The 26,434-nt window shown below is 40.3% G+C and overlaps 1 pseudogene; it reads left to right on the top strand.

The window, feature by feature from the left end:
- Positions 1–24,375: 24,375 nt before the first annotated feature.
- Positions 24,376–25,061, top strand: LOC123457066 (annotated as a pseudogene).
- Positions 25,062–26,434: the final 1,373 nt, after the last annotated feature.

Raw genomic sequence — 26,434 nt, 5'->3', positions numbered from 1 at the left:
CCAAACTGCCTGTATTTACTGAAATTTTTTTTAATTTACTAATAAATTAAGTTAAAAAATAAAAGAAAAAAATATTTTATTTATTTATGTTGACAGAGCAAGAATAAAAAGAAGATAGCTAGAAAATGAGCATGTCAGGGCCACGAGACACTTCAAATGATCTTGAGAATTACTCACCAACTTGTGCTTCTAGCTTTCTATGGGTACTGAGGAATCCCGCCTGACACCTTTGGCTTCACATTAACCACAAAGCTATCTCTTCACTCCATGTTTACAAACATCTTAATGAGATTATGATCACATTCTATGGACGCCGTCACTGTTGTGAATTCAGGAGAAAGTAATTGATTCTAATTCTATAATTATGACAGGAGTAGGAAGATAAACAGGCAGAAAAGGAAGGCAAAGATGAGAAGAAGAGGAGGAGTGTAGGAACAGGGAGAGGAATAGGAGGAAGAAAGCATAATGGAGGCACACAACAGGAAGGACAAAAGACGTATGGTAATGGAGATGGTATAAGCTATCCCTGCAAGGTCGCCCACCTCACAGGCAATCATAAGTGAAAATGCCTGCTTGAGGTGCCCTGGGTTGACTTTGAACTTATGCCTTTCACATGCTTAATGCCAGCTTTGTTTTTAATTTTTTATTAGTTTTCTATTCAGCAAATACAGGCAGTTTGGTACCATTATTAGGCTCATCCGTGACCTACCCCTCCCCATTGGACCCTCCTTGTTGAGGTATATGGGTCGTGCACTGTGGAGTTGGCCCACAGTTATGGGTAAGATAAATGCATATCTGCATATCATGACCCAACATGTGACTCTGACATTCTTTCCGCCCCCTCTTCTGCAAAATTTCCCTGAGCCATGTTGGGTTCATTTTTGGTTGGTTTCAGTGATGAGGTGTTGGGGGCCTCTGAGGCTCTGGCTCTCTGATTTGGTAGGAGTTGATTTTTCTCTGTGTTGGTCTCCTTCCCCCTTGTGCTGGTATCTGGTTCATCAGCAAAACAGCACCCTTGCTTGTTTTGCCAATTTTCCTTAGTTTCAGTCGGGGCCTTTTTGAGGTATGATGGCCACCCCATCATACCTTAATGCGAGCTTTGTAGGGTGTGGGTAATTCCTTGGGCAATCTGCCTCTTAACCATGCTCCCCAGGCTGTGCTATGAGAAGGTAGGTGAAGGCTTAGCTGAGTGGCTTGGCCCCTTAAACACCCCATCATACCCCTTGTACTTGTCCCATTTCTCAGGTCCCTGTAGGCCTCTCCCAGGCACAAACCAACTACAGATTGCCAAGTGGGACTGACAGAACCTATAATTCTGTACCTGATCTCCCAGTCTCTCTTCCAGTACTGAAACACTGGTGATCACAAATCCCACTCCTGAGAGTTCTGGGCACATTCCAACTAAGTAAGCAGTGTCCTATCTCTTCAGGAGCCCATGTACAGATTCACATGACTCCATTCATTTTCCTTGAGTTTTGAGAGCTGTGAGGAGCATGTATTCTGTCTTTTTAAAAAATATATTTATGGGCTGGAGGGATGGCTTACCAGCTGAGGCATTTACCTGAAAATGCAAAGGACCCAGGTTTGATTCCCCAGGACTCACATTAGCCAGATGCCCAAGGGAGTGCAAGCATCTGGAGTTCATTTGCAGTGGTGTGCCCATATCCTCTTTCTTTCTCTACCTCCCCCATCATTTCTCTGTCGAAAAATAAATAAGCACAATAAAATACTCTACTTATTTACTTATTTATTTTGGCAAACAGCAAGAGGCAGGCAGACAGAGAGTGAGTAAAGGCCCACCAGGGCAGATACCACTGCAAAGGAACTCCAGATTCATGCCAATTTATGCATCTGGATTTACGTGGACACTGGGAGGTTGAGTCCAGGCTGGAAGGCTTTGCAACCATGACTGCTGGGCCAGATTGCTGCATGGTTTCTATGTGATATCTCGGCAATGTTTCGCTTCTGAGTCTTGATTCTCCTGGCCTCAGATATTTGCCTTGATGGTTTCTTCCATTCTTCAACATATCGGTGCAATCACAATTCTTACCACAAGGGGGCAGGAGTCAACTAGAAATGCTCATCCTGGAAGGTTTCCTTAGTATGGGGCAGGGGGAACCCTAAAACAGAATTCTGAGATCTTTACTGAACAACTCGAATATCTGTACCTTCATCACAGTGGCTTAGACAACTTTGTACACCGAGAGGGGTGTGTTTAGACCGACAGAAATAAATACAGTCAGTAACTTGTCAGAACAAACTGGCATCTCATAGTTGGCTACCACAAATACCACAAAATTAGTGTACCACTGTTTCATAAATCTCCATGGGAGCTTATAAGCTGTGCCAGATTTGTAGACACAGGACATGACCTTCTGCATTATTCTTCAGATGATTAAGTCATGGAGTGGTGAGATAGCTTCATTCCATCTCTTCATCTTGGATATTGGTCTATGTTAAAACTTTTCCAGTCTATTCTTCCAGGATCCAAAAGTAAGATCATGGTACACATGCATAATAGCATAGTCAGTCCTTACCTATTGAGAAGAGATGATTGGCGGGTGTATGTGGCAAACACCCATGAAGTGGCTGGATAAACTGGTCTACATTTGTATAATCCCCACTATTGGATAATTTATAAACTATAGAAATCTGCCTCCCTTAGGTATGGAGGTGGGTAAAATCTAAGATAAAGGTCCTTACAAAACGTGAGCACTGCCGTTTGATTCCAATATGTCAATATTTTCTCAGGTGGAATAAAAGAAGAGCCAGTTACTTCAAGTGAACTCTTTTGAAGAGCCATAATCCTCAGAGGGGCATCTTGTTATATGGTCCCTTTTGGATTTAAATAGTAACATGGGTATTCTGGAAGGACACCAGGTTCTAGGCATTGAAAGAGGTTGGAGACTATAAATTTGGGAGAATGAGGAAGCTGTTGAGAATAAATGGTCCCCTGGGGAAAAACATATACTAAGTGGGGTTACTCAAGATCAGAAAGAACGAATGTAACGTGTCCTCTCTCATAAAAATCCTAACATCGAAGATGTTCTGTTTGTTTATAAGTTGTAATGGGCATGAATAGTAATAGTTAGCAAGCTAGAGAGACACCTGGGGAGAGGAAAAATGGGGATGGATTACAGGAAGGGACAGAAGTGAGTTGTAAGCTTGGAACAAAAACATGGGGGAGATAGGCTAAGGGGGGGAGAGGAGAATGGAGATACACAAAACTAAAGATGCCATGAATAAGTACTATAGAAAGCTATTTCTTTGTTAATCACTTAAAAGATGTAAGTCTGAGAGAGAGAGAGAGAGAGAGAGAGAGAAAGAGAGGGAGGGAGACTGGAGAGCAGTACTGTGCAGGTGGAGGGAGGAGAAAGCTTTACCCTAAAACAATAGGCCATAGCTAGTAAGTCCCACTACCAAAACATGGCTAGCCCCTACAGTGAGCTTTTGATCAAGAGGGGCCATGAGTCCCCACAATACATTTCAATCCACTCCAAAACACTTGATTTGTCTCTAGAACTAAATGGTAAATCCCTATTGCTGAAGACACCATGCGCTGTGGTTTCAGCACATTGAGAAGTATAGCTGGACAGGATACACTCTGAGCTATGACTTATGCATTCAAGACCCTCCAGTGAACACTGATACTCCAACGGGATAGGACTTAAGTGGAATGGGGGTGCATGGGGGGAGAGAGGGGATATTGAGTATAACTCAATGGGAATATGACTAATATGCAATATGTTTATATAGTGAAGTTCTCAATTTAAAATAAAAAGGAATAAATGCTCCACCAAAATTTCCTGGTATTTTTCCTGGGTTACCAGACTTCCTCCACCTTCTCAAAGTTCTGCAACTATGACCCAATTATCTAGGAAAGCTTAGCCAATCTGATACAGTTCCTAGCAGCATGCATTGTCTTGGCTTCTTCATTGTGAACAGCTGATCCAAGCTCCCATCATCAGGGAATTCCCACTGTGATGGACTGGGGGCCAAAATTACTGCCTTAAACCAGTTCTCAGGTATGTGGTCCCAACAATGAAATGGTAAATGATGTGCTTAACTTCACTCCAACTCCATCATCTTTCATTCTTCTACACATCAGCTGACCTGGAATTCACTCTGTAGTGTTAGTGTGACCTGGAACTCAATGCAATCCACCTACCGGTGCCTCCCTAGTGCTGGGACTGAAGCTGTACACCACCATGCACTCCTGGATTTCTGCACATCACATGATTACACGTCATTTACAGCTCCTCTGATTTCAGTGATTGGCTGTAGATTTGTAGAGTTCAAAAACAGACGATTGATTCTGACTTTTCACTGCAGAAGCCACTGCACAGCCTTGATATACTTCTCTGTATTATTTGAACTCTCAACTGCACCAAGTCTCTTGTGCCACATAATGTCTTTGTTAAAAGGAAAGCTATAATTCTGTTGGCGTGTGTGTGTGTGTAAGAGAGAGGGGGTAGTGAGTACAGTGTTGTATAGTTTATGTACATGTATGTGACTTTGTGTCACCCCACATGCTCACCAAATATCTGGTGTCCACTCCATTTCTCTTCTCTCTGATTTTATTTTGAGTCAAAGTCTCCTTTTATTTCTTTGAGAGCTTGGAGGAAGGCTCTGAATAATGTAGGTTCTTTGGTAGCCGGTGGGACTGGGGAACAGTTCCGTTTGACAATGGCAAGCTGTTTTCCATGGGATCTGGACAGATCATGCTATCGCTGGTAGGCATGGGACCCATTTAGACTTCACGCTTGCAGATGAAGAATACATAACTATTGAGCCATGTCTCCATAGCCCTGGATCTATAAATTTTCACCTGCTCATTTTACATTATCAGATTGTTTTTCCATAATCATCCTGGAGCTTAAGTGCATTTACTATTGATGCATGTAAATTTGTGAAATTGATAATATGATAATAATAAGGAAGGTAGAAGAGATGATGGAAGAAAAGAGGAAGGGAGGGAATGGGATGGAGATAAGAAAGAGGAACAAAGGGAGGTGTGGAAAGATCAGCCAAAGTGCAATTCCCCTACAGGGATTGTCTCTAGTTGTTACAATGAAGAAACATCTGAGGTCAATTTACTTTACAAAGAACAGAGATGTATTTAGCTCCCAGCTTTGGTACATATATGTTTAGGATTGTAATGTTCTCCTGTTGGAGTGTGCCTTTAATCAATATAAAGTGTCCTTCCTTATCTTTCTTAACTAATGTTGGACTGAACTCTACCTTATCAGATCTTAGGATAGCAACCCGTGCTTGTTTTCGAGGCCCATTTGCTTGAAACACCGTTTTCCAACCTTTCACCTGAAGATAGTGTCCATTCTTTGCAGAAAGGTGGGTTTCTTGGAGGCAGCAAATTGAAGGATCCTGCTTTTTAACCCAGTCTGCAAACCTATGTCTTTTAGTTGGGGCAATGAGGCCATTGATATTAACAGATATTATTGAAAGGTGTGTATTAAATTTTACCTTTTTTGGTAGTTCTGGTTTTGCCTTTGCTCGCTTATGTTAGCTAGTATTTGAGTATTGTTTGTTTTTTCTGGTACCTTATATGTGTGCTTTTCTTTTTCTTCAGCTAGTGGATTCTTTCAAGTATTTTCTGTAGAGCTGGTTTTGTCTTCAAATACTCCTTTAACCTGCTTTTGTCATGGAATGTCCTTATTTCTCCATCTATTTGAATGGATAGCGTTGCAGGTAAAGTCACCTTGGTTGACAGTTGTTATCTTCCAGAACACATAATACATCACTCCAAGCCCTTCTAGCTTTCAAAATTTTTTTCATTGGTTGGTATGTTTGGTAGTTTGATTAAAATATGGTGAGGAGAGGTTCTTTCCAGGTTTTGTGTGGCTGGGGTTCTAAAGGATTCCTGTATCTACATTGGCCCCTCTTTCCCAATTTGGGGGAAGTTTTCTTCTATGATTTTGTTTAAGATGCCTACTATGCCTTTGGAATGAAATTCTTCTCCTTCTACTGTGCCCTGAATTCTTATGTTTGATCTTTTCATAGTGTCCTCAATATCTTCAAATTCCCACTCATACCTTTCTATAAGTTTGTCTTTCTCTTTGTTGGACTGTATTAGATCTGCCACCTGGTCTTTTAGCTTAGATATTCTGTCCTCTCCCTCATCCATCCTACTGGTGAGATTTTCTATAGAGTCTTTTATTTCATTAACTGTGTTCTTTATTGCTAGTAATTCTAACTGGTTTTTCTTTATTATTTCTATTTCCTTATTTATGTCGAGTATTGACCTCTTTATTTCATTAAATCGACATCCTGTGTCTTCTTTGCTTCCTTTGAATTCTTCTTTGAGTTCTTTGAGCATATTTATAATCATTCCTTTGAAATCTTTCTCAGGCATTTCCTCTAATTCGTTGTCACTGGAGGTCATTTCTGATGCATTAATACTTTTTGGTGGATTATATTGTCTTGATTTTTGGTGTTTCTTGTGTTATAATGTATATATTTTTGCATCCTGGAATATTTAATGATTGGATTTTCTAGTTAGCTGTGTATTATTAGATGTATCACTCTGATTTTATATATCTTCAGGGTATCAGCTTAGGGCGCTAGGTGTGGCTCTCAAGACTCTCAGAGTATCTCCAAAAGTGACCGTAGGTGTTGGGTTTGCCTGCTATGAGTGTATTCAAGTAAGCTGAGTGGAACCAAATACAGATACTTTTTAAAATTTAACTAAACAATATATACTTTCAATGAAAACAACACAGAGTATTTATCCCAGAGTATTTATTATGACAACCAGATACTGTGTCTGTCCCTTAGGCTGTGTGGTGTCTCCCCAACTCCCTTATTCCTGGCAACAAGTAGGTTAAGATTTCTGGTCTGTTGAGGTTTCCAAGTCAGCTTGTGACCAGGTGATACCCTTCCCTAATGTATAAAAGAAGAGGAAATAAAGTCACCTTAAATCAAGAAGCAACAAATAATAAGCCCAAATACAGCTCATTTAAGAATGGCAATTCTGCGCTGGAGAGATGGCTTAGTGGTTAAGCGCTTGCTTTTGAAGCCTAAGGACCCTGGTTTGAGGCTCAACTCCCCAGGACCCATGTTAGTCAGATGCACAAGGGGGCACACGCATCTGGAGTTCGTTTGCAGAGGCTGGAACCCCTGGCGCGCCCATTCTCTCTCTCTCTCTGTCTGTTCCTTTCAAATGAATAAATAAACAAAAAGATTAAAAATTAAAAATAAAAAATTTTTAAAAAGAATGGCAATTCTGACCATCCATCAGATTAAAAATATAATTTATCCTGATATGGAAGGTGCAATTAGCACTTCTGATTCAGGCATATATACTAGGTTTATTGGGTGGATACTGGCCTGGTGTAATACCAGTTACCTTTTGTGCTGATTTTGGTCTCAGTGATGCTGCTACTGCTTGTGTCCCACTGTTGGTTCAGGTAAGCATGGCCAGCTCCCTGGACCACTGCTTTGTTCTCTAGAGCTGGGCACTGGCAGTGGGGGAGGGAGGCTGCAGATGCTGCTCTAGTTCTCTCACTGTTCCATGTGTTCTTGTACCTTGTGATATGCTCCTCTGTTGTTCACTGCTGTTCTCCTGTCACATTTCATGAGTTCGCAGAGAATTCTGGTGTGAGTGAAGAAGGCCCTCACCTAGCTTTTTCTGTGGCTCAAGCCGAGCCTGGTGACTGGCTGGCGCATCACCGCTGCAGTTCCACAGACCTGTTGGAGCTGCTTCTGCTGGCCTGTGTGGGTTCTGGATCTCTCCTACTTCTCCACTGCCATTTCAATTTCCTATACACCTCACTTTTTAGTAAAAGTGTGGGTTTTTTTTGTTTTTTTTGTTTTTTGCTTTTTCCTCCCTTATGGCCATGGTGTTCATATATACATGTGTTTTCCTTAGTCTACTGAAGTTATTTTTGAATGTAGACTACTCCTACACTTGCTGCTTATGTCTACTAAGACTGTTTCTCACTGGTTGCCATAAGCACACTTGCATTTAAAGTCTACTAGTTATGAATAATGGCAGTGCCTACACTTTCCTATCAGAGTCTCTAAAGATTTCTCAGAGTCCAATTTGTATACTTGTTGGTCATAGTCAATTAACTCTGTATCTAAATGTGGGCCATTCTACACATTCTCATCAAATATACTAAGGCTATTTCTAAATGAGAAGTATTGCAGACTTGCTTTTCATAGTGTACTATGAACATTTCCCCATGAGGGCTATTCACACACTTGTTTCTCAGGGGCTACAAATTCTATCAAGTAGTGAAATTGTTACATTTCAGAGGTTATTTCTCAATGACAGATATTTGTATATATGTTGAATGGAGTCTGCTAAGGCTTTTTCTCAATGGGGGCCATTCTTACACTTGTATGTCACAGTCTTTGAAGACACTTTCTCAAAGAGCACAAATTTAGCAATTGCTGCTTATTGTCAAGTAACTAATTATCAATGATTGCTCTACTCGGACATTCAGTGAAGAGTTTATTAAGATAATTGTTCAGCTTCCGGTCAAGACGACGACCGCCAAGCTGCACTACAAACAACGAGGGAAAAAAAGGCAAGTATTCAAGGGAAATTAGGAACTTTTTGAAGAGGGAGGGCACAGATTGGGATAAAAGAGGGAAGCACACACCCCCGCGATCCACGCCCCGCCACCCCGCCCGCCGCGAATAACTACATCGGATGTGGCCCTGCGCCCAGCGGCCCGGCGCCGCGTGCACACCAAGCCCCACGTGCCCCGGCTGCCCAGTGCACCCCTCAACCCCCGTACCCCACGCCTGCCGCACCCCCCACAACCCCCCAGCGTGCCCCTCCCTCCCAGCGCTCCCCACGCTCCCTATCCACACACGGCAGACGCGGCCCAAGTGAACCAAGGCTTCCCGCATCCCGGGCACCCAGGCCTGCCCCACGCCCCCGTGCGCCCAAGACCCCTGCGCCCCACCCCCGCGTGCCGCGAGACCACCCCACGCCCGCCCCACCCTCCCGCACGATCCGCCCCCTCCCCCCCTGCGAGTCCAGAGCACCCCAAGGTATCCCACAGTGCCCCACACTCCTAGCTGCCCCCCCCTCCCCTCACGCCCTGCTGTTCTCACATCACTTGCCGCCGGTCAGTTTCTGCTGTGTCCTGATTCCGTACCCACATCATCTGCCTCTGCACTACAATTGCACGCGCAGTGGGCCCAGTCCCACAGCAAGAGCCACATAAGTCCACACTGAGTCACTAGCGCCAGCGCAGGTGCCATCCGCTACCTGTACATCGCCACCCATCCCCCACTCCCCTGAGGCGGAAGAGCACAGACTGTTTACAGACCCCAGTGTACCCAGCCAGAATCTAGGCACCTTCAAGGCTTGCTACCTCAGTCCCTTTTCAAGCTCAAAGGCAGGCAGCTTAGGTGCATTACTGGGTGAGAATTCAGGCAACTTTGGTGCCCCTGTCAGGCTATAGTTAGGCGGCTTTGCCAAGAGTGAGCAAAAACCCAGGCTGCTTACAACTGCCCCAGGCTGCCTTGGATTTGCATTAAGCTAGATCCCAGGCTGCTCCACCCACCTACCTGCCCATACACTGACATGCGTAGACCACAGCACAAAAGAAATAACACGAAAAATAAAATGGAAGAAAATCCAGACAGATCACCCAGTCCAACAAGGATCACAACAAACCAAAACATAGAAGAGTGTTTAGGATCAGAACATCAAGTGGAAGCAATGAACAATGCAACCCTGACCAAACTACTGCTAGATCTGACAGGAAAGCTACAAAGGATAGATAATCATATGGATGCTACCATCACTAAGCTAGAGCAATATGATAAGACACTGGAAGGAATTCAAAGAGAGCTAAGAGAGTTGAGGGAGAATGAAAAAAAAGAGGACCTTAAAAATCAGCTGGCCACACTAAATGAAAACATAAAGAAATGCAGGGATGATTTCCAAGAATCATCAAGAAAATCAGAAAATGAGACAAAAAGGGAGCTGGACAAAGCGATGGAAGTGATACATAGGAAAGTAGTAGAAAATGCAAACTTAATTGAACAAGTCCAAAACTCACTAGAGGCTCTCAAGAATAGAGTCAGCGAAGTGGAAGATAGAAATTCTGATCTGGAAGACAGGATGGAATAAACAGTTCGAGAGTCCAAAAATTTCAGTAAGTTCAAAAGTTCCTGTGAACAGAACATGAGAGAATTGTGGGATCCACTTAAACAAACTAATATCAGAATCATTGGAATACCAGAAGAAGAATTTCAGACCAAAGGCATGGAGAACTAATTTAACACAATAATTGAAGAAAACTTCCCCCGTCTCTTAAAAGAAAGGCCCATCAAGCTTCAAGAAGCAAACAGAACTCCTGACTAGACCAAAGGAGAAACTCCCCAAGGCATATTATCATTAAGACTCTAAACATTGACACCAAGGAAAAAATCCTAAAAGCAGCTAGGAAAAAACAGCACACCACTTTCAAAGGAAACCCCATCAGAATTACTTCAGACTTTTCAATGGAAACCCTAAAAGTGAGAAGGGCCTGGAATGATACTCTCCACACTCTAAGAAACTATGGCTTTCAACCTAAAATACTCTACCCAGCAAAAGTCTCCCTTATAATAGATGGTGAAAGGAAAACTTTCCATGATAAAACTCAGCTTTACAATTATATGAACACAAAACCAAACCTACAGAAAGTACTCCAGGAAATTCTACACAGAGAAGAAACAAATAACCAAACACAAATGCCTACAAGAAGAAGATAACAGCAATCAAACCCAGATTAGATACAAAAAAAAAAAAAAAAATCCATGGAAATGCCAACACACCTCTACCACCACAACATGACAGGGATCAAATCAAATCTCACAGTCATCACCCTAAACATTAATGGCCTTAATTCACCCATCAAGAGACACAGGCTAACAGGGTGGATCAAAAAATTAGACCCCTCAATCTGCTGCCTTCAAGAAACCCAACTTACCACTAAAGACAGAAACCTCCTCAGGGTGAAAGTGTGGAAAACAATATTCCAAGCAAATGGGAATAAGAAACAAGCAGGTGTAGCTATATTAATATCAGATAAAGTTGACTTCAAACCAAAAACAATCAAAAAAGACAAAGAAGGCTACTTCCTACTTGTAAAGGGAACAATCCATCAAGAGGATATTACAATCATAAATCTGTATGCACCAAACACAGGGGCACCGCAGTTCATAAAACAAAACCTACTTGACAATAAAACAGAAATAACCACCAACACCATCATAGCTGGGGACTTTAACACACCATTATCAGTAATAGACAGATCATCCAAACAGAAGCTCAACAGGGAAGTAAGAGAGCTCAACAAAACCATAGAGCACTTAGACCTAACAGACATCTACAGAACTTTCCACCCCAAATCCACAGACTACACATTCTTCTCACAAGCCCATGGAACATTCTCTAAAGTAGACCATATACTGGGTCACAAAGACTGCCTCCACATATTTAGGAAAATCGACATAATGCCCTGCATGATATCAGATCATAATGCTATATTCCTAGAAATCAACAACAAAAAAACCAACAAGAGCCCCAACGGCAAATGGAAACTGAATAGCACACTCTTAAACAATAAATGGATAGTGGATGAAATAAAAAATGAAATTGCAAAATTCCTGGAATTGAATGACAATGAGAACACATCATACCAAAACTTGTGGGACACAATGAAGGCAGTCCTCAGGGGAAAATTCATAGCACTCAATGCCTTCATAAAAAGACAGAAAAATCCCAAATCAATAGCTTAACCATCCACCTAAAGGCATTGGAAAAACAAGAAAAATCCAACCCAAAGAGCTCCAGAAGGAAGGAAATAATTAAAATCAGAGCAGAAATTAATGAATTGGAAACCAAGGAAACAATTAAGGCAATTGACAAACAAAGAGCTGGTTCTTTGAAAAAATAAACAAGATTGACAAACCTCTGGCCAATTTGATCAAGCAAAAAAAGGAGAGACTCCAAATTAACAAAATTCAAAATGAAAAAGGAGAGATTACAACAGACATCAGATAAATCGGCAGAATCATCAGGACTTATTTCAAAAACCTCTACTCCACAAAACTGGAAAGTGTGGAGGAGATGGATAAATTCCTGGATGCATATCATCTACCAAAGCTAAACTCAGAGCAGATCAACCACCTCAATGAACCCATCACGCTCATGGATATTGAAAAAGTAATAAAAAACCTCCCAAAAAGAAGAGTCCAGGACCAGATGGATTCCCAGCCGAATTTTATCAAACCTTCATGGAAGAACTCAAACCAATCTTCCTAAAACTGTGCCACACAATTGAAGAACAGGGAAAACTACCCAACTCCTTCTATGAAGCTAGTATCACCCTAATCCCAAAACCAGGCAGAGACGCCACAAGAAAAGAAAACTATTGGCCTATTTCACTAATGAACATAGACACAAAGATCCTCAACAAAATTCTCACAAACCGAATCCAACAACACATCAAAAGCATTATCCATCTTGACCAAGTGGTATTTATCCCAGGAACACAAGGGTGGTTCAACATACAAAAATCTGTCAATGTAATACACCACATAAACAAGCTTAAACATAAAAATCACATGATCATTTTGATAGCTGCAGAAAAGACCTTTGACAAGATACAACATCACTTCATGATCAAAACATTGGAGAGAATTGGCATGGCCGGTTCACATCTTAATATAATAAAGGCAATATACAAAGCTCCAAAGGCCCAAATAATTCTTAATGGAGAGAGACTGGAGGAAATCCCATTGAGATCAGGAACAAGACAGGGATGTCCTCTCTCACCTCTGCTTTTCAATATAGTTCTGGAAGTCCTAGCCCAAACAATAAGGCAGGAGAAGGAAATAAAAGGGATACAATTTGGAAAGGAAGAAGTTAAGTTAGCTCTATTCGCTGATGACATGATTGTATATGTAAGAGACCCGAGAGACTCCATCCCAAAACTCCTGAAGGTGATTAACTCCTATAGCAAAGTAGCAGGATACAAAATCAATGCACAAAAATCGGAAGCATTTCTGTATGCAAATGACAAAGACACAGAAAAAGAAATAAAGGACATAGTCCCATTTCAGATAGCAAAAAATAAAATAAAATAACTTGGAATAACGTTAACCAAGGAAGTAAAACATCTATACAACGAAAATATAAAAACTCTCAAAAAAGAAATTGAGGAGGACTTGAAACGATGGAAAGACCTCCCATGCTCCTGGATAGGCAGAATTAACATTGTGAAGATGACAATCCTACCAAAGGCAATATATAGATTTAACGCAATTCCAGTTAAAATCCCTACAATGTTCTTCACAGACATAGAAAAAATGATCTCAAATTTCATATGGAAAGGCAGAAGGCCTCGCATATCCAAACATATCCTCAGCAAAAGAAATACCTCTGGTGGCATCACCATACCCGATATAAAGTTATACTACAAAGCCATAGTAATAAAAACAGCATGGTACTGGCATAAAAACAGGAGTATAGACCAATGGAATAGATTTGAGGACCCGTATTTTGGGCCAAGCAACTATAGATACTTGATATTCGACAAAGGCCCAAACAATATAGACTGGAAAAAAGATAGCATCTTCAACAAATGGTGCTGGACAAACTGGATAACCACATGCAGGAAACTAAAACTTGATCCACACATTTCACCATGCACAACACTCAAATCCAAATGGATCAAAGACCTCAACATAAGACCAGAAACTCAAAAACTACGGGAAGAAAATTTAGGAAGTACTTTCCGTGATATAGGAATGGAAAAAGACTTCCTGAATAAAACCCCAGTGGCTCAAGTACTTAAACAGTCACTCAACCATTGGGATCATATGAAGCTGAAGAGTTTCTTTACAGATAAGCATATAATAAACAAAGCCAATAGAATACCCACAGAGTGAGAGAAAATATTTGCAGGTTATCCAACTGATAGAGGCCTTCTCTCTAGAATTTACAAAGAACTCAAAAGTCTAAACAATAAGAAGACAAATACCCCACTCACAAAATGGGGCACAGAGTTAAACAGGCAATTCACAGAGGAAGAGATACAAATGGCAAACACACACCTAAGAAAATGTTCATCATCCCTAATCATCAGATAAATGCAAATTAAAACAACTATGAGATTCCACCTTACCCCAATAAGGATAGCCAACATCAAAAGGTCAAATGAAAATAAATGCTGGCGAGGATGTGGAGAAGCAGGGACACTCATGCACTGTTGGTGGGAATGCAGGATGGTACAACCACTTTGGAAAGCAATATGGAGACTCCTGAAAAAGCTGACTATAGAAATACCAACAGACCCAGTTATACCATTACTGGGCATGTACCCTAAAACCTTCAAACCAAAAGCCAGAGAGTTTTGCTCAACCATGTTTGTAGCAGCTCAATTCGTAATAGCTAAAAGCTGGAATCAACCCAGATGTCCATCATTAGAAGAATGGATAACAAAGATGTCGTATATCTACTCAATGGAATTCTATACAGCAGTAAGAAAAAACGACATAAAGAAATTTGAGGAAAAATGGTTGAACCTGGAACAGATCATTCTCAGGGAACTTACCCAATCACAGAAAAAAAATCTACACATAGTCTCACTCATCTGCAACACCTAACCTGAATTTGCCCAAGATGCCTTACATACCCAGCAAGTACCTCATGGACTAGACAATAAGATGGATGGGAGGGCGGGGAGGGAATCAAAGGGTGGAAAACAGTAATCCGGACCCAAATGGCAATGGTACCATAAAATTCTACTTCCTAAAAGACAGACCAAATGACTGAACCTTCACTAGTCCCTTACAGGAAACACCTGAACCACAAGACAGTGTAGAGGGTAGGATCAAGACTGACCTAAATCTCCTACATCTTCCTTCCCTCCCTCTCCCGCTCTCCCCTCTATCTCTCTCCTCTCAAACTCTTGTATATTAGTTATATTTTCCCTCAATTTCTTAGTGGACACTGACCTGTAACCCCCACTTCCAGCTTGGGCCTACAATCCACAATGAGCTTTTGATCAGAGAAACCTACAGGGTTTCCCAAAACAATGACAGACTTCTGTCAGAGTAATTGATGACCCACCAAAGGCCAGTGGTAAGACCCTATTGCTGAAGACTCCATACGCAGCTGACACGTAAAATGGAATGACATGGCTGGAAGCCAGGAGAGAGTCAGTCCCCAGACAGTCAGCGTGTCTAGTGCCAGAAGGCGCTACATAGGTGACTTGGGGAAGTGACCAAGATCTGTCCAAGCAACACATTGTTTAACCTAAGTAGCAGCAATTAACCGGATGTGATACCCACACAAGTGCAATAGTGGTATACAGCCATGGTGAGGAATCAATTGCTCTTGATTTGGCTAACTGATCCACTCAGTGTAACTAGACCCTTAGCTGGAGCTGGGAAACAAGTCAGAACCATACCCAAACACAAGCCCACTCTACAATATCAAGCTACCATCAATCACAGGGTATAAGAGGGCCTACACCTATCAAACTGTCTATCAAAAAAATAAGTGTTATCTCAATTTTCTGGGTGATAACTTACTCTCCGTTGGAGAATCTGCTTCTCTTTTCCAGATAGATGCAGATCCTAAGAAGAGAGCTGCCCCAACATACCTCAAAAGGGGCCCAACTGAAACTAAGGACAACTGGTGAAATAAGCAAGGGTGATGTTTTCCTGTGAACTGGATACCAGCACAAAGGGGAAGGAGATCAATGCAGAGACAAATCAACTCCTACCAAATCAGAGAGCCAGAGTCTCAGAGGCCCCCAACACCTCAGCAGTGAAGCAGACCAAAAATGAACACAACATGGCTCAGGGAAATCTTGCGGAAGAGGGGGCAGAAAGAATGTCAGAGTTACATGTTGGGTCATGATTTTCAGAGACATTTATCATACTAATAACTGGGGGCTAACTCCACAATGCACGACCCATTTTCAATAACAAGGAGGGTCTAATGGGAGGGGGTAGATCACAGATGAGCCTAAATAATGGTACCAAACTGCCTGTATTTACTGAAAAGAAAACTAATAAATTAATTTAAAAAAAAATAAACGAATCAAAAAAGCAAAAAAAAAAAAAAAAAGAAAGATAATTGTTCAATGATCACTTGCCAGTATTTGCCTATAACAGATTCCAACACTTGCTGGTCAGTGTATTCTAAAGTATTTTTCCTTGAGGAAATTACTACCTATTATGTACAGATACTACTAAAGTTATTGCTCAATAGGGGCTATTCCTCCACTTGTTGGTCTTATTTTGATGCTATTTTCTGAGAGTGATTATTCCACTTGTGGTCAAAGACTACTCTGTGTATTTCTCAATGAAGGCAACTTATAAAACTGCTCATCAGAGTGGAATAAGGCAATACCTAAATGAGGGTCATTCTCACACTTCTGGTCAGAAATAACAAAGGCTATTCCTCAAGGAAATCAATCCTTAAACTTGCTGGTAGGAGTGTACTAAGGTAATTCCTCAGGGAGATCAATTCTTACACTTGCTGTTCAGAGTTTAAAAATGTCATTTATGAGGGACAACTCTACACTTACTGGTCCAAGGATAGAGTGGTTTTCATCAATGATTGTAGTTTATGGCCCTGCTGATGAGAGTCTACTTAGGCTATATTTTAATGAGGATGATTCCCAGACTTGTCAGAATTTGCTTTGTATATTTCTCAGTGAGGGCCATGCATTGCCTCTCTGGTCTGAAACTCAGTGAATTCCTCAGTGAGGGCACTTTGAAACTCTCTGGTCCAAGACTACATAAGCTGGTTTTTAATATTCATTTATTTACACATTAGCAGAGGGAGCAAGGTAAGATGGACAGAATTGTCATGCCATGCCTTCAGCTACTACAAATGAGCTCCAGACACGTGCAATATTTGGTGAATCTGTATTTAACTGCATATTTTGTAATTGAACCTGACATGTTAGGCTTTGCAGCCCAGTATCTTAACTGGTGAGCCATATATCCACCCTCTAAACTACTTATTAATGAGGACAGTTCCAACATTGCTGGGAAGTGACTAGTAATAACATATCTCCATGAAGGCATTTATAGTTGCTCATCAGAGTCTACTAAGTCCAGTTGTCCAAAAAGAAAATTTCTACATTTTCTTCCAAGTCAGCTAAGACCCTTTTAAAGAGGTCTATTCCTACATTTGCTTTTAAGCATCTGTGAAGTCTATGTTTAAACAGAGGTCATTTCAGATCCTTGTTCATAGTTGAGTGTTTTTCTTATTTTATTTTATTGTTTATTTATTTAAGAGGGAGGAGGGAGAGAGAAAGAATGAACATGGGTATGCCAGGGCTTCCAGTCACTGCAAAAGAACTCCAGACTCATGTGCCACTTTATGCATCTGACAGACATAAGTCCTGGGGAACTGAACCTGGGTCCTTTCGCTTTGCAGGAAAGTGCCTTAACCACTAAGCAATCTCTCCAGTCCCATAGTTGAGTATTTTTCAATGATAGTGAGTCACACACAATCTTTTCAGGCTATGAAAGCAATTTCTCAATGAGGGCTATTACTACACTTGCTGTTTGAGTATATTAAAGTATCTGCACAATGACAAACATTCCTACCTTTGCTGGTCCAATTTTATCAAGCCTCTATTTGAATGAGGGATTCTTGCCCATGCTTGTTTATGAATGATATTTCTGAATGAGGGTGATTAATACACTTGTTGATCAATAACTGCTATGGTAATTTCTCAATAAGGGCTATACCTGCACTTGCTACTCAGAGACTATTGAGGTCATATATTAGTGAGGGTCATTTGTGCACTCGTTGGTCAGAGAAAATAAAGGCTATTTTTCAATGAGACCAATTCATACACCTCCCAGTCAACATATACAAAGGTAATATCTCTATATGAGTAATTCCAATGTTTGCTGGTCAAAGTCTTTCATGTACTTTTAAAAACTGCTTGGCCATCTCTCCAGCCCTTAAATTATTATTATTATTATTATTATTATTATTATTATTATTATTATTATTATTTGGTTTTTCTAGGTAGGGTTTCACTCTACCTCAGGATGACCTGGAATTCACTATATAGTCTCAGGGTGGCCTTGAGTTCATGGCGATCCTCCTACCTCTGCCTCCCAAGTGCTGGGATTAAAGGTGTGCACCACCACACCAAACTATTTAAATTTCCAGCTCCAGTGCATCAGGCTATGTTTGCAGGGAAGTCATGGCAGCGCAAACTTGTCACATCTCATTGCATTAAGTACCAGGAACGCATGCATAGTAAGTGAAGCCCGAGTATCATACCACAAGGCTGACCCCCGCCCCCAACGACTTACTTCCTCCAACAAAGCTCTAAAGGTGCCATAACTTCCCCAAACCTCACCACCATCTGCAGACTCAGTGTTCAAAAACATCTTCCCATTGCACCTTGAAACTGTAACAGGTACTGAGGACTTTAGATGTATTTGTGTTGATAGTGTTAAATTGAGACAAGATGTCCATGACCCAGCTTTTGATATTCATCCTTGTTGTTCTTTTTCCTCAGAATATTTCATCCCCTCCATGTAACTAGAGGAAGGTATACTCATTCTTTAATGCTGTAGTTGAAATAACCTTTCTCTACTAGGAAGAATCAGCTTTTTTTCTTTCTGCACTTTGCACTCAAATTACTTTGGTGACATGTGTCTCTTCTAGATTTTAAGATATGTAAACAGCAAATTTATGCCAAAAAAAAAATACGACCCTTTCCTAATTTTCCAAAATTTCCTAGTCTATTGAATCCATTACACAAACAGGGTAACCTGTTTCATTGTTGATAATAGTCAGGTAATACTATTTCTCAATAAAGGCTATTCTACACATTCTGTTCTGTATTCACAAAGGCAACTAACAATGCAGGCCATGCCAGCACTCACTGGTCAGAGATTTCTATGGCTATTTCACAACACATGTGATTTCTATACTTGGAGGTCCAAGTCACCTACGGTATTCCTCCATGAGGCCCATTGCTACACAGGATGGTATGAGTTGACAAATGCTATACGTGTTGAAGACAATTGTCCCATTGCTGGTCACTGTCTCCTGAGGCGAAATCTTCAGCACAATTACATTTGTAGATTATAAACACTAGTTTTTAAATGAGTGCCAATCATTCACTTTCTGGTTCTACGAATGATATTTATTACTAAGTTTGACACTGTCTGGTCAGATGCTACAAAGGCTGTTCTCTAATAAGTGTCACTCCTATGATTGGTGGTCAGTGTCCGCTAAGTTCATTTCTCAATGAGGGCAATTCCTACAGTTGTCGCAGAGTCTATTATGTTTATTTCTTAAATGCCTATTTTTACACTTTCTGGTCTGAAACTGCTAAGCTGTTTTCTTAATAAAGCTCATTCCCAACCTTTCTGATTATAGCCTCAGAAGCCTATTTCTCACAAAGTGTAATTCATACTATTATTGTTCATAGTCAACAAAGTCTGTTTCTCAAAGATGGTCATCCTTATACTTTCTGCACAAAGACTCCAGTGGCTGTTTACAATGAGGGCTGTTTGTACCCATGTGTTCAGGGACTACTAAAGTAATTACTCCAGGAGGGCTACTACTCCGCTTGATGGTCACGCTGTTACCTTTGTTCCTCATTATGTCTCATTGCTACTCTTGCTTATACTTGGTCTTTTATCAGTGCCCAGAGATTTGCATATATCAGTAATATATACTCAATACTTATGTCATAGACTATAATTTTACATTTATCTGTATATATCAATAATTAAAAAGGTTTTGTGATGTCAGTTATATCCCTTTCCTCCATTTCTACACTCATCTTTATATTTAAACATCTCCTAATTATGTTATCAATGTCCTCTCATTTTGCAGATCATAAGACAAAATTTTATTTTTTGTTTAGTTTATTTACTGTAGCATTCAGTTTTCTGAATCAGCCTTTCAAAATATGTGACATGTAATTTTTTGTAACTAATTTTTACATGTTTGTGGAAGCTGTAATTATCACTTCATTAAGGGAATCATTTTTGTTCCCAACTTAAAGCTTTCCTTAATCCATTCGTTATTTATTGTTAGATTTTTTTCATTTTAATATGAGCATATAGTTTTCAAAATTTCATAATTTACATTTTATTTTTCCTTCTTTATGCCATGTGCACTTAGAAATTTCACTCAATGTGATATTAAAAGTTTTTAAAAATCTTGAAAAATTGTATTGTATAGTGAATGCAATGTGGATTTCTGTGCCCTGGAGTGGGCAGTAGATGGGCCGTCATTTCTCATGGTGTATTCAACCAGCTTTTCTAAAGTTCTGGGGCAAATGCCAGGCTAGCCTATCAATGTTTGGATGCAAATCAACTTAACTTTGCTGGTTATTTAAAAGATACTCTTGAACACCCACTTGCTAATTTTTCAAATCTTTCTTCTCCAATAGCCATCACGTTTAGTTGTCATAGGAACAAAATATGACGCAAGGTAGATATTGTGATACACCCCAAAATTTGTACTTTCTGCTGCTTCAAACTTTAATGCCAAGGCAATTTGTTTCTCCCACACTTAAACATTTTTCTCTGATTCATGTTGTCAAACTGCATTACACTCATGAAACGAGGTACAAGGATAGCTGCAAATTCAAGTAATGCATCTGATCAGGGCTATGTTTATTGAGAATGCTTCTATGAGTACAGGAAATCTATTCATTTAATCACAGAGAACGGTAGATGAATGAGAAAGGGCATGGGAAAGGGAAGAGATACCAAGCAAAGAGATCATGATATCAGCTGAAAAAGGAAAGTACAATTGAGAATGGAGTCTTTATGATTCTTGGTCCATCATGAAAGATTTGTTGATGTATTCCTCATCTTGAGGTCGCCTAGAAATGTTAAATAATAGTGGAATATAAGTGACAAGGTTCAGTACATGATTTTTTCAAGAGAAGAAATGAAATAATATAAGATTTTTACAGCAAAGATGAATAAAATTATGATAACAAAACCTTATACCACAAGAGGCCATCTGAGGCTACCTATATACAAGTTACATTTGCATATCTCCAAAGATTTTCTAGTTGTGATTATTATGGTATTGAGCATAGAATTGTAGAGTTTTGTGTATACTTTAAGGTTTAAGGAAGAAAGCTCCAGGAAAGTTACAGGTACCTGGGAGCCACCCATAGAGATGTGGAACTTCATTGAAAAATAGGAGTTACTTTTCAATGGAAAGAAGGCCATTGGCAAAAAAAAAAAAAAATCCTAGAAACTTAAAAACAGTTTTCAAAATGCATTCAGTTACCAAAAATTATGAAAATATTTTAAAAACACATTCACTTACCAAGTCCCTTAACTTCTTCTGCAAGTTACACCCACCTGGCATCTATCTTACATCAATTTTATTATTGTTTACAAGATCTACACTGTACTCTCTCATAGCATTTTCCTTTTGCAAGTATTAATATTTTGTGAATTATTAAGTTAGCATTAGCCACTCCAATTTTTATGTATACAGCTTTTAAATTAATTTTATGTACTCACTAAATGGTGGTCTTCATGGAGGACAGGAGTCTGAGAAATACAATGAAGTGGAGAAAATGAAGTTAATTGTTTTTACTTAGTACTCTTAAAGAATTAGGCTGTTGCATTTTGGGTTTCATTGGGAATGACAAACCACAGTGAATTGCTCCCAAACATGGTTATTTTTAACAAAGAAAACATGACAGTGACTTTACCTGTCTTGGTGACATCTAGAATATTTTGATTGGGAATGCCATAACTCTTTGTCAGCTTGTGGTATTCTGCCATCATTTCTTTGCTGAGTTCGACCCCTGTTGCTGTATTTTATGGAAGAAAAGTCAGTAGAGATGTCCCTTAGAATCTTTCAAAATGAAAGGAATGTTTTCAAATACTAGAGTATATGCTGATGAACATTGTTTTCCTCTGTTTCCACCCAGTATGCACAACTAACCTCCCTCAACAAGGCCACATGGAAAGGGCATCCATAAGTTGGGGATCATATGTGCAGGAAATCTAATATGGAACACAAAATCTTTTTTCTAGTAGTGAAAAAAGATGCATACAAGAAAGGCCATTTGTTGGCTTATCAATGCATGTACAAAAGAGGAAAATTTGATTAAAAAAAACACTCATTATTTTCTTGTGAGTGGATCTGAGTTTCAAATGCTGCAAATTCCTAGCTTCCCAACAAAAAGTTTGGAATCCATTCCCTAGTGTTCATGACTCAAAAATTAAAATAATGTTGAAGTGGTCTTTACTATTCAGTAAGTGTATTTTCTCTGCCATGTCTTGAATGGTTACAAAACAGAAAAAATATATTATTAGAAACTGTATAACCCCTATACCTTAGAGGTCCACCTAATATCACGAGGCTGAGAATCAACCTGTTGGATATGTCTTGTAGGGACAGTGACAGCTTAAACTAATTTTTGCACATTAGGTGATCAAATCAAATTTTACACAATGCCCCTCTGCTCATGAAGTTTGTCTCCACATAATAGTGACATTTTCAGACATAATGGGTGTGGCTGCCATGGTAGACTTTCCCAGCCCCCATAGAGGATGTGTACACATGTATGTATACAGGTATTTGCACTTAGGTATACCTAGGTAAATACAGAAGTGCAGATCCTTCAACCAGTGATTGTGATGCTTGTAAACAAATGAGTGAATTCTATTCTACACCAGTTACATTCAGAAAAAAATATGCATAAACACACTGATCTTGGGGCAAAGAAAACATTATTTTCATTTACAAAATATCTTATTCAGTACTTACACACTGCTGCAATGAAAACAATATGATCATTGTACTGTCCCAAATAACTGATTTCCAAGAACATTGTGGTCTCAGATACGTATTTCAATGTGAAGAGATTCATATATGGGCCTGAGAAAAACAATATTTTTGTCTGGGTTAGGTAAAAATATGGGTCATAGTACTTAGTTTGTCTTATTCTATATTTAATATGCTCTTGCTCCCATCATAGGTTCTGAGTGTCCTTTACCTTGCCTCACTCTAATACTCTCTAGTTGTCCTTGCTGAATGAGAACGTGTGCCCGTACCAATAACAGAAAATAGAAAAATTATCTTTTTTTCAGTTATTTAACATGATAGGCTGATTTGGGGATATAACATAACTTCTACCAGAGTTTCTATGTATGCACAACCATGTCAGTATATTGTACCAGCTCAGGAAAGATGTGTTTTCCTAGATTGCCTTACTAATTTCAATCATACTTAATATGTTGTAAGTAAATAAGCTCATACTTACCTGTCTCACATTAAAATAATAGTTAGTTTGTGTGGAACTGAGCTTTTTTATACTAGTTGTGATAGACATGGCAGCTAGTATTGAGGTTTTGGCAAACAATGTGTTCCTTGCATGGAAAGTGTGTTGGTGGGTTAGGTGGTCTGGACTCATTAGGCCAGATCCTGCTATCTGGTCTCCTTCTACCTCCCAAGTCTGTGTTGCCTACACTTTTCCGTGTCCTGGCGTACACAGCACACATAGGCCAGTTTCATTTTCCCTTGTTCCTCCTATTCCTCTGGCCCCTGTGTGAGATGTGGAGTCAGGCCTTTTGCTCTGGTGTCTTGACTCACCCCTTGGTACCCACATCCCTGTTCACCTGAGTCAGAAGGTAAATGGGCCAAAAGACAAAAACTTGCTTCTTCCTCAGTAAAACAGTCTTCCTAAAATAGGTAGGCAACAATGCAAAAAGTCAAGGAAGGTCAGAAAAGTGAGAGATCACCAAGGATGCCTAGTCTTACTACAGAAGCATGCAATGAAATCATAGAGAAGTCATCAGAAATTTATTCTCAAAATAAAACACAACAACCAATGAGACCTTGATAAGGAATCACTGAACTTGATGCAAACTACCAAAGAACCAACAATTGTATCAATGAAAGTGAACAAAATTGTCACCCAGAGTCTTTAGCCTTTGGCAGTAGGCTTAACTTGGTTGTAGAAAACATTAGAATACTCAAAACAGATATGAATAATTTGAAGGTAAGTCGAGAATTGGAAGATCTTAACAACCAGTTTATTAAGCTTAATGAAGTCTTGATCAAATGCAACAATGAATTACAGGACGCATCAAGAAAATCAGATTATGAATTGAAATCATATCTCAAAAAAAGAGATGAAAGCTGAGCGTGGTGGTGCATGCCTTTGATAACTCTGGAGGCAGAGGTAGGAGCATCACCAAGAGTTCAAGGTCACCCTGAGACTACACAGTGAATTCCAGGTCAGCCTGAGCAACAGCAAGACCATGCCTAAAAAAAAAAAAAAAAATGAAAAAATGAAAAAGAGATATGACCAGTGCGCAGAAGGAAAGCGGAATCTACACCTTCCCGGCCCGCGGTAGCAACTGCAGAAGTGCAGGAGACAATCTTCCTGGACCAGGCTGAGGCAGACTGAGTGCTCGCGGGGGTCGGCCCGGCGGAGCCCGCAGAGTGGCGATGGCACTGCGCGTGGACCAGCGTGCTCTTGGAAGACTATTGCCCAGATGAAAAGATGTTTGGTTTTCACAAGCCAAAGATGTACCGAAGTATAGAGGGCTGTTGTATTTGCAGAGCCAAGTCCTCCAGTTCTCGTTTCACTGACAGCAAGCGTTATGAAAAGGACTTCCAGAGCTGTTTTGGGTTGCACGAGACTGGCTCAGGAGACATCTGCAATGCCTGTGTGCTGCTTGTGAAAAGATGGAAGAAGTTGTCAGCAGGGTCAAAAAAAACTGGAATCATGTGGTAGATGCAAGGGCAGGACCCAGCCTAAAGACAACACTGAAACCAAAGAAAGTGAAAAGTTTATCTGGAAACAGGATCAAAAGTAACCCGATCAGTAGACTGCAGAAGAAATTTAAACGTCACAATTCTGATGCCCACAGTACCACCTCCAGTGCCTCACCGGCCCAGTGTCCATGTTACAGTAACCAGTCAGACGATGGCTCAGACACAGAGATGGCTTCCAGCTCTAACAGACCTTACATACTGGAAGAGGCAGAAAATATGTTGTGGGATCAGCGCCTCTGCCCCTCTCCACTCAGGAGACTGAGGTCCTGCAGGAACGGAAAGCAACTTAAATTTTTGAAAGGACCACAAAGCAACAAACTGACCCTTCTATTTTTCACTTGGATACCTGCTATTCTGCCAAAAGACATTTTCTAGAATAAATTTGAATGGGTTGTGCCCCTTCCCCAGTCCCAAAAACTCTGAAGCCAGTGTCTAACTTACTGCAATGAAAAAGAAGTGTACATGATATTTAAGATGCTGACTATTTCATAGGAAAGCCGAATGCTGTTGTAAAGTGCTCTTTAAGTCTTTTTACCAGTCCCCTTCTAGTGACTGGACTTAGGGGATCCAGGGGACAAAGGTGTGGGATTTGTTGTGTATGATAACCACATGTAGTTTAGTCCTCCTGTTTGGAGAGGCAGTGGTTGGGGATGGCTGGCTACACTTTTTCCTCAGATGGATCATTTGTCCTAACAGTAGCATGACCTACCCCTAGAGGTAGTTAATAGTTTTAAAGTACTAAGGTCTTGCCAAGGTTCTGGTTATTCAATCCTGTACTACTGATTATTAAGCAGGACAGAATGAGCTTTTCTGGTACAAAGAACTTGAAGGGGAATGTAATTTCTAAAGACACAGGTAGCTTAACTGCATGCATCCTGAGTCACCCCGCTTCATCGTCACATTTATAAAAGACCTTATGTGAACCAGAGCTCCTTCTGAGGAGGAGGTGAGCCTGTACGATGAACAATATAGGCAGATAGTACCAAAGCGTCACCACACGTAGAGAACATGCTCGGTTAGAAATGCTAAACTAGCAAAATGGACTGACTTCTTAATTTGGGTTGGCAGAGGAACACAGGTGCGTGGTTCTCGGGACAGCTTCTTAGAGGGCTTGCAGTGTGTAAATAGTTGACGATGGTGTTACAGAACTATCTGGGGACATCATTGAAAGCCACACAATTCAGTTTTAGCTCTGGATTACCTCAGTTGACCTTTGAGGAGGTTTTATCTATAGAATAGTTAGTTGACTTATTAAGCTGTTTGACCTATTATGGTTTTGGGTTTTTTTTTTTTTCCTCATCTATTTAAGGTGGATTAGAAGAAAGAGGTGGTCACTTGCGTTATGTTTGGCTTCTTTGAGTTGGGCTTTTTGAGCACTGAGATACTGAATGTGGACGTCTTGCATGTCTAAATCCTCACCTGACACTGCTCAGTCAAACCCAACCCACAGTTCTCTGATCACCTCTTTTCTTAAAAGTTCAGGAAGTACAATAGCGCCTCTTCAGACTTGTCATGACGAGAGAGGAGCATGTGCCCGCCTTAAGAAACCACGACTCATGCTCACTTTGAAAACTGGATTTGTAAAGTTGAAATTGTGTAAGGAGTGAGCCACTTTCTATGGGCATCCTATTGTTT

This window comes from Jaculus jaculus, chromosome Y (genome assembly GCF_020740685.1).
Source record: "Jaculus jaculus isolate mJacJac1 chromosome Y, mJacJac1.mat.Y.cur, whole genome shotgun sequence".
NCBI classification, from domain to species: domain Eukaryota; kingdom Metazoa; phylum Chordata; class Mammalia; order Rodentia; family Dipodidae; genus Jaculus; species Jaculus jaculus.
This window is presented reverse-complemented; position numbering and strand designations above follow the sequence as displayed.